The following is a 10,342-nucleotide window of genomic DNA, read 5'->3' as shown; positions in this document are numbered from 1 at the left end:
GCAATGTTTCTGGTAAGGGTTGTGCCACCGCAGTTTCGGAAAGCTCAGTCTTCAAACATCAAATTTGTAAGTTTATATGCTTTATATGATTTTATGCTTAGTTCCTGCATGATAGCATGATTTATATGTTTGAGATGCATGCTTATTACAATTTAATGATATTCATGTTTAAAGCTTAAGGATAAATGAAATTTATATGCTGCATGATTTGAAACCTTAGATTTAAATGCATGTTGGATACGTTTAGAATTTGGAAAACGTTAATATACAATGCCTCCTAGACATGCACCTAATACTGATAATCAAGCTGAGAATACTGAAGAACGTCAAGAGAATGCACCCCCACCTCCTAATGGGGATGCTGCTATTCGTGAATTAGAGGGCATGACACGTTTTTTCGAGCAGCAGTTTCAGCATGCTCCTAGACCACAACATGATATTTACGATCAGTTTCGGAGTCTCGGTCCGAGGGAGTTTTCTAGCACTACAGACCTTTTTGCTGCTGAGGGTTGGATTCGATCTCTCGAGATTCATTTCCGCCATTTGAATATGGGAGACTCCGACAGTGTTAGATGTGCCACTTACATGTTTATAGACGATGCTTCCCTTTGGTGGGAAGGTGCGGAGCTTGGGATTGACTTGGCTACGCTTACATGGGTTCGATTCAAGGAAATTTTCTGTGAGAAGTACTTCACTGCTGACGTTAGAGGGCATTGAAGAGGGAGTTTATGAGTCTCTGTCAGGGGGACACGATTGTGGCTGAGTTTGTGAGAAAGTTTTAGAGGGGTTGTCACTTTGTGCCCCTCATTGCTAGAGATCCTGCTGAAAAGATGAGGCACTTCATGAATGGACTTCGACCTACCATTCGTCGTGATATGATGATGTTGTGTCCAGTGGATTATGCTACTGCCACTACCTATACATATCAAGCCGAGCAAGCATTGAAATATATTGATTTTGAAGTGCAGCGCAAAAGACAGCAACACCAGCAGAGCTCACAGCCAAATAAGAAGCCACACATGGGACCTCCTAGACCTCAAGGGCCACAAAAGCCCCAAGGTCAAGTAAAGAAGCCAGAACCACCAAAGAGTGCAATCACCCACATCTTGGCAAGTGCATGTGGGGGACATACAAGTGATTTATATGCAAGGAGGATGGGCATAAGGCTGCTGATTGCCCGAAAAAGAGAGGACCTATGTTAGGAAGAGCTTATGTTATGCATGCTAAAGAAGCTGAGGAGGATCCAGACACGACCCTAATCACTGGTAACCTAGTTATTTAATGTTTTTATATTGCTTTTATTGTATGAAATATAAATTGGTTATGAGAATTGATTTGGGATCTAGAAGAACCTAGAAATTAGGTTGCATGCTCTACCATAGTTGGATTTAAGAAGTGACAATGAAAACCATAGATATCGAACTTGTATTTTGAGCCTTAACTATGTAAGAGAGCTATTTAATTCCAAATGAAAGTTTTAAGGCTTAAAATTGAGGAAAATAAAATTTTGGGCATGTATTGTAAATTTTCGAAAATTGGAGGACCAGATTGCAAATTTCGAAAATCCTTGAGGCATAATTACAATCCGAAAATTTTAAAGGGGCTAATCCAAAATTTAGAAGAGTTCAAGGGCTGAAATTGTTAAAAACGAAAATTCTAGGGTAATTAGAGAATTTTCGAAAACTTAAGGGACTAAATTGCAATTAACCAAAATTTGGAGACTACATTGTGATTTTCGAAAATTTAAGGATCGATGGTGTAATTCTGCAAAGTTCAGGAACAAAAAATCGAAATTTCGAAAATTTAAGGGGCCGAAATTGCAAATTTCGAAATTTTTGGGGGCTAAAATGTAAATTTCGGAAAATTGAAGGGTTAAATTGCGATTTTTCCTAGAATTAATAGGGTCCAAACACTAAATTTTAAGAATTTTGGGAAAATAATGATAGAAATTTTCTTAAGCTTCAATATGAATGAATTTAACAGCATATTCGTCGCAGGAAGGATATTCGTCGAAGGTGTAGCTACCTACGTATTGCTGGATTCGGGAGCTACACACTCATTTATATCCGATACATTCATCAAGCGACTAAATATTATACCCGATGATATGGGATTGGGCTTCAAAGTTACTATTCCTTCCGGTGATCAAATGGTCACATCGATTATAGTGAAGAATCTGGAGCTTCGTTTATATAAAGATGTTGTTCGGGCAGATCTTATCGTACTTCCAGTGCCTGAATTTGACATTATACTTGGCATGGATTGGCTGACAGCAAATGGAGCTTCGATAGATTTTCAGCAGAGGACAATGTCTATTCGACCGCCTAGTGAGAAGCCTTTTATCTTTGAGGCGGCAAGAAACAAGCAAATGCCACACATTATCTTTTGTACGTGTGCAAGGAAGCTTAATAAGAGAGGATGCCAAGCTTATCTAGCATGTGCTACTTCAGCACATGTTCCCGACTGTAAGGACCAAAATTAAGACGACGTAATTCAACTGCATGCAAATCTAGGAAATATGAAAATAAGTAATAAATTGATTTAGTTGCTAAATTATTTGTGTGACATGCATGATTTTATATTAAATATGATTTAATTGTCATTTTTCATAAAACTGTATTTTTAAGGAATATTCACGTTGCGATCGAGGAACGGAGACCGAGGGCTGAAAAACGTAAAATGTTTTTATTAAATAACTATTTTTAATTATTTAAAATATACTTGATGGTTTTTCATATTTTTGAAAATAAGGGTTTTGAGGTGATTTTATACGCCGGGGCGTAAATTTTATCGGTGTTGGTTTTACAACAAAAATACGAACGTTTTAGCAACCCGACTATTTAATTTACAAACTATTTTTACCAAAACTATTTTTAATATTCTAATTAGATCCTAATTAAGACTAATGGGCCCAAATTGTTGGCTTAATAGGCCTAAAGCCTTGTTAGTGATTAATTAGTATATAATTTATGTTGAATCTCCTAAAACCCTACAAAACTACACGCCTCTTTCTTTTGAAATCTCCACCTGAATTACACGGCACACACATGCATAAATATTGAGGCAACTTTTTGAGAATTGCCAAGGAAGCTTCAAGCCAAAGGTCTTGCCCGTTCTTCGACGTCGTCAACGTAAAATCGTGCATTAAATACGCAAAGGCATGCCTATTCTTTCCTTCAAAACATCATCACACCATAGTATATTTTTATGCATGAAAAGATTGAAAAACAAGTGACACTTTTGTTCAAGTTTCGTTTTTGCAAATAACATGAATTTTCAAGTAGGATTTTTTATCCAAATTGTGTTGTTTATGTGCATAAAGGGGCTGTCATGATATAGGTATTGATCAAGCATTGTTTTACATGAATTTAAAGTCTTAATTCATCACCAAAACCCAGCAAAACGAAAAAGAAAAGAAAAAAAAACGTAAGCGGGGTGCATGTTGCTGTCATGGGTGATCAAGGGTACGGTTTTTGGTTCTTCATGGTGCGGCTGGGCCGTGGCTGGGACCAGGGGCTAGCCAGGGTCATGGGGGAGTCAGAGCAAGAGTCCTAGTCATGCCAGGACTCGAGCTAAGTAGGCTGGTAGGAGTCCTTGTCAACAAGGACTCCCACCCGAGAGCTTTCCAATTGCGCGCAGGTTGCAGGCTGGCACAGGGGTCAAGGGCTGGGCCTGGGGTTCAAGGGCTGGGTTTGAGTGAGACTTTAGGGTCCTAGGAGAGTGCACAACTGGTTAGTTCTAGAGTGGCTCGGTCGGCTAGGGTCCTAGACACAAAAAACGTAAGGGTCATGCACTTGGGGTTTCTCGGCCAGCATAGGTGCTTGGTTGGGGAGCTTCGGTTCGAGTTCGGGGGCTTGGTCCGTGGGTTCCTAGGGTCCAGTATGGTGGTTTAGGGTGTGGGTCAGAGTTTGGTTCAACATGGTTCGGGGGTGACTCCAGAAAATCGGAAAATGGCTCGGGGTCGAAGTTTATGTGTCACATTAGGGTTTCCTAAACTTAAGTAATTGAAAAACGGCTCACGGGGGTCGAGTCGTGGTTCATGGGGACTAAAATAATATAAAAAGACTAAATTAAGAATTTAGGAATTTTATATTAAAATTTGGGATTTTTCGGAATTAAAACGCTTTCAAAAACGTCCAATTACGAATTATTTAAAAACCCTAGTTTTTAAGCTAAATAAAATTATGGAAATTTTAATTTAGACTTAAATAATTATTTGGGACATGTTAGAGTCAAGAAAATCAAGAAAAAGTCAAAAAACGAAAAATGACACGTTCAGGGGTAAAACGGTCTTTTTACCCCGAAAATTTAGTAAACGTCATGGCAGTGTCCTAAATGCTATTTTATGTGCTAATAGGATTATGTAACATGTTTATGAATTTTCATATGTTGAAATATGTTTTTAAATGTTCATTGATTGTTAAGGGTTAAATTGGACATTTAAAAGATATGTTGCATGCTTGGTTTCAAAATAAAAACGATACATATATGCATGGTTTTATTAAGTGGTGATAACATGTTGAAGGACGTGAAGGGATTGTGACTCCTACATGTTGGAAATATCGTGAGGGTTATGGTCTCAGTGGGAGCCCGACGATCGTGTTTCCTTGGATACGGATACGAATACGAATACGAACACGAATATGTTAACACGTAGGCCAGGGCCCAGTTGACTGGTGAGAGTGTTGCTAGTGTCCCCCGCCGCCCAGTACTGTGATTTTCTTAAGATGGATCCATCGCCCAATACGATCAAGAATACGAGTCACAATCACGATCTGAATTCAACAAACACGAACATGAACATGAAAATGAATATGGATATGAATATGAATATATTTATGTGATATGTTTATGTTTTTTTTTTGAAAACGTTTAAGTTTAAAGTTTATGCATTATTAAGAAAATGATATTTTAAGTACAAGTATTTTTCACTGTTATGTGTTAACTGTATTACGTATTACTTGTTATCAAAGATAGGACGTGTTGAGTCTTTAGACTCACTAGATGTGTGTGATGCAGGTGATATAAATAACTATGATATTGGAGGTCTTGACGAGTGACTTGCTGGACTGTCGGTGCACATAACCCGAGGACCAGCGCTTCTATTTCCGCATTTAAGTTTATGATTTTAAGTTAAAGATTTTTACGACATATTAATTATGCTTTTTGAGAAATTTTGAGAGGTTTAGTATGGGCTAATCATTTCAACATTTATTGGGTTTTTTAGGTTTGGTAAAACGATTTACGATTTCTTGTTTTGACTATTTTCCCTTTTTATTTTCAAGTACTAGTTGGATGTTTATTTTAAAAATGGTAAAAAGGTATTTTTTTATATGTATATGTATAGACAGAAAATAAAAAAAAAATTTAACACGTTTTAAGAAAACGAATAAGCAGACGTTTCAGCTGGTATCAGAGCAAAGGTCCTGTAAAGGGTTGTGCCACCATCAGTGCCAGAAGGATCAGTCGTCAAGCCTCAAATTGTAAGTTTTACACGCTTTATATGTTTTAATATGTTGTTACCTGCATAATGAAATGAGTAATATGTTTACGTTACAAGTTTATCTGTTTTTGAAATATTCATGCTGTGCATGTTTAAATTGCTAAATGAGTTAGGATATGTCACATGATTAGAGAACTTAGATTTAAATGCATGTTGGTTACGTTCGAATTTGGAAAACGTTCAGATAAAATGCCTCATAGACGTGCTCCCGTTATCGAAAATCAGGAAGAGAACAGTGTGAATCGTCAAGAGAATAAACAAATGAATGGACCACCACCACCACCACCAGGAGATCCTGCTACCCGTGCATTAGAGGGGATGGCTCGTCTCTTCGAGCAACAATTACAGCAGCAGCAGTTACAACAGCAACAGTTACAGCTGCAATTACAGCAGATGCAGCAGCAACAGCTACAGCAGCCACCTAGGCCACAACATGATATTTATGAACAATTCCGAAGGCTAGGGCCGAAGGAATTTTCTGGCACTACTGATCCCTTTGCTGCTGAGAGTTGGATTCGTTCACTTGAGGTACACTTTCGCTATCTGGACATGGGGGATGCTGATTGTGTGAGGTGTACTACTTATCTGTTTAGGGATGACGCTTCTTTATGGTGGGAAGGAGCCGAGCATGGTATAGACCTTGCTACACTCACTTGGGCTCAATTCAAGACAAAATTCTATGAGAAATACTTTACTGCTGATGTCAGAGGACGGATAAAGAGGGAATTTATGACTCTCCGTCAGGGAGACGTATCTGTTGCTGATTTTGTGAAGAAATTTGATAAGGGTTGTCATTTTGTACCCTTTATTGCCAGGGATGCAGAAGAAAAGCTTAGACATTTCATGGATGGCCTTCGACCTACCATTCGGGATAAGGTTATGATGATGCGTCCTGTGGATCATGCTACAACAGTTACCTATGCATACCAGGCTGAGCAATCCTTGAAGGACATTGACTTTGAGTTACAGCGTAAGAGGCAACAACATCAGAATAATAACCAGCCTAACAAGAAGCCATATACGGGTCCTCCTAGACCTCAAGGGACTCAAAAGCCCCAAGGTCAAGTCAAGAAACAAGGATAGCAGAAACCTCCACCCGCAGCACAAAAACTTGCAGAATCACAGCCATGCAAGAAGTGAAATCGACTACACTATGGGCCATGTGTTTGGGGTACTTCTAAGTGTTTCATATGCAAGGAAGAAGGGCACAAAGGAGCGGATTGTCCAAAGAAGAATGCACCTACTATGGGTTGAGCATACGTTATGAATGCCGAGGAAGCCAAGGAGGCAGACACTACACTTATCACGGGTAACCTAGTCATTTAACATTTTTATATTGCCTATTATTGCATGAAATGTTAAATTGGTTATTAGAATTGGGATCAAGATTTAACCTAGTAGAAATTAAGTTGCATGTTCTACCTTAGTTGAGCTAAGTTATGATTTTAGAAACCATAGAAAATGATATGAAATTTGTGCCTTATTTTATGTGAAGGACGAAATAATTCCAAATAAAAAGTTCTAGGGACAAAATTAAAGAAAATCATAATCAAGGGTATTAGGAGTTTCGAATTTTATAAAGGGGACATTATGCAACTTTCGAAATTTTAAGGGTCTAAAATTAAATTTTCGAAAAATTAAGGGGCCAAAATGCAATTAACCGAAAGATGAGGAACCTAAGTGCAATTTCCGAATTCTTAAAGACCACAAACCTAAGTTTCGAAATTTAAGGAGTTAAAGTCAAGATTTCCGATAAAAAATAAAGGGTTCAATTATAATAATTCAAATATTTGGGAACTAAAATGAAAATTTCGAAAAATTGAAGGTTTAAAATGCAAATTTTTCAAGAAATGCTTAAGTTCAACATGAAATCTTCACCTAGCCTTTGGGAAAACTAATGATAGCAAATCCTTAAACTTCATCACGAAAAGATTTAAAAGACGTTTTCGCCGTAGGGAGAATTATCATTCAAGGAGTAGCTACCTACGCTTTGCTAGATTCCGGAGCTGCACATTCATTCATATCTGAAACCTTCATCAAAAGACTGAATATTACTCCTCAAGATATGGGTTTGGGTTTCAAAGTTTCTATCCCTTCCGGTGACCAAATGTTCATATCTAGAATTGTCAAAGATCTGGAGCTTCGTTTGTGCAAAGATGTGGTTCGGGCAGACCTTATTGTGCTTCCTATGCCCGAATTTGATATCATACTTGGAATGGATTGGTTATCAGCAAATGGAGCTTATGTTGATATTGTCAGAGATTTTCCCAGCGTCTTTCCCGAAGACGTTTCTGGCATTCCACCATATCGTGAAGTAGAATTCTCTATTGATTTGATGCCGGGCACTGTTCCTATATCTAAAGCACCTTATCGTCTAGCACCCGCCGAAATGAAAGAATTAAAAGATCAAATCCAGGAATTTCTAGACAAGGGTTTCATTCGCCCTAGTTATTCTCCATAGGGCGCACTAGTATTATTTGTGAAGAAGAAAGATGGGAGTATGCGTCTATGCATCGACTATCGAAGCTCAACAGGGTCACTATCAAAAATAAGTATCCACTGCCAAGAATTGAAGATTTATTTGATCAGTTGCAAGGAGCATCGATGTTTTTTAAGATTGATCTTCGATCCGGGTACCACCAGTTGAAAGTGAAAGAGTCGGATGTTCACAAGACGGCATTTCGTACTAGATATGGGCACTACGAGTTTATGGTCATGCCATTCTGCCTTACTAATGCGCCAGAGATCTTCATGGATCTCATGAATTGCGTATTTCAGCCGTATCTGGATCAATTTATTATAGTCTTCATTGATGATATATTGATCTATTCGAGGGATAAAGAAGAGCATAGTCGTCATTTGAGGACAGCATTGCAAGTACTACAAGACAGAAAACTTTATGCAAAATTCAGCAAGTGCGAGTTTTAGCTTGATAGAGTGACTTTCTTAGGCCACATCATTTCTAGTGATGGCGTTGAAGTTGATCCAAGCAAAGTCGAGGCAGTGAAAGAAAGGCCAGTACCGAAGAGTGTTACCGAGATTCGCAGTTTCTTGGGACTGGCTGGCTATTATCGCAAATTCATCAAAGGATTCTCATCCATTGCAGTACCATTGACATCCTTGACTAAGAAGAATGCAAAGTTTATTTGGGGATCCGAGTGTCAAGACAGTTTTGACAAGTTGAAGCAAGCCTTGATATCAGCACTCATGTTATCTATGCCATCAGGGCAAGGGGAGTATGTTCTATATACCGCCGCTTCTAAACTTGGTTTGGGCGCAGTTCTGATGCAAAATGACCGAGTTATAGCCTATGCGTCGAGACAGTTGAAAATTCACGAGAAAATCTACCCTACTCATGATCTTGAGCTTGCAGCAGTAGTTTTTGCATTGAAAATATGGAGACACTACCTTTATGGGGATAAGTGCAAAATATTCACCGATCATAAAAGTCTGAAATACTTCTTCACCCAAAAGGAACTGAACATGAGACAACGCAGATGGCTTGAGTTGGTAAAAGACTACGACTGTGAGATTAGCTATCATCCGGGGAAAGCTATTGTTGTGGCAGATGCACTGAGTAGGAAAACAAGCAGTTATCACTCAATTATCACTTCAAAGACCGTTGCAGTCCGAGATACAGTGGTTTGAGCTTATAGTCTATGCTAGGGGAGAGGCCCCTAATCTTGCCACAATATCAGTACAGTCGACTTTGAGAGACAGAATTCGTGATGGACAGCAAACCGATGAGCAATTGCAAAAGTGGAGAGCCAGAGATGAAGCCAAGGGTCGGAAATTATATTCAGAGGTAGATGGTATAGTTCGTTATCGAGATCGGTTATGGGTTCCTAGTGACAATTCTTTGAGAGAACTTATTATGAAGGAAGCTCATGACTCACCATATTCCATTCACGGGTAGCACGAAAATGTACAAAGATTTGCAGTTGCTATATTGGTGGCCAGGCATGAAGAGGGACATTCTGAAGTTTGTATCCGAGTGTTTGACTTGCCAACAAGTTAAAGCAGAACATCAAAGACCAGCGGGGAAATTGAAGCCACTCCCCATTCCCGAGTGGAAATGAGAAAATGTCACCATGGACTTTGTTGTGGGATTGCCAAAGACAGTTAAGGGATTCAATGCCATTTGGGTGATAGTTGATCGTCTTACGAAATCAGCGCATTTTCTACCTATTAAGACGAATTTTACCATGATTCAGTACGCCGACTTATATATTCAGGAGATAGTACGTCTACATGGAATTCCTGTATCTATTGTGTCTGATAGAGATCCGAGATTCACGTAATCTTTTTGGAAGAGTTTACTTGCAGCGATGAGGACCAAGTTATTATTCAGTACAACATTTCATCCTCAAACCAATGGTCAGTCTGAGAGAGTTATACAGATTCTAGAAGATCTACTGCGAGCATGTGTTATCGACTTCCAAGGGAGTTGGGAACCAAAATTATCTCTAGTGGAGTTCACCTACAATAATATCTATCAATCATCAATCGAGATGGCTCCTTTTGAGGCACTTTATGGAAAGAAATATAGATCTCCTATTCATTGGGATGAAATGGATGAAAGAAGAGAGATTGATTGAAGAGACAACCGAGCTTATAGTCAAAATTCGTGATAGAATGAAGACGGCGCAAAGCAGACAAAAGAGATATGCAGACAAGCGACGGAGGGACTTGGAGTTCGCAGTGGGCGATCATGTATTTGTGAAAATAGCGCCTATGAAGGGTGTAATGCGTTTTGGAAAAAAGGGCAAGCTAAGTCCAAGATTTATTGGACCATTTGAGATTTTGGAGAGGATTGGGACACTAGCTTATAGAGTGGTA

This window comes from Primulina huaijiensis, chromosome 1 (assembly GCF_012295235.1).
Source record: "Primulina huaijiensis isolate GDHJ02 chromosome 1, ASM1229523v2, whole genome shotgun sequence".
Taxonomy (NCBI): domain Eukaryota; kingdom Viridiplantae; phylum Streptophyta; class Magnoliopsida; order Lamiales; family Gesneriaceae; genus Primulina; species Primulina huaijiensis.
The sequence above is the reverse complement of the archived record's forward strand: the minus strand, read 5'-3'. Positions refer to the sequence as shown.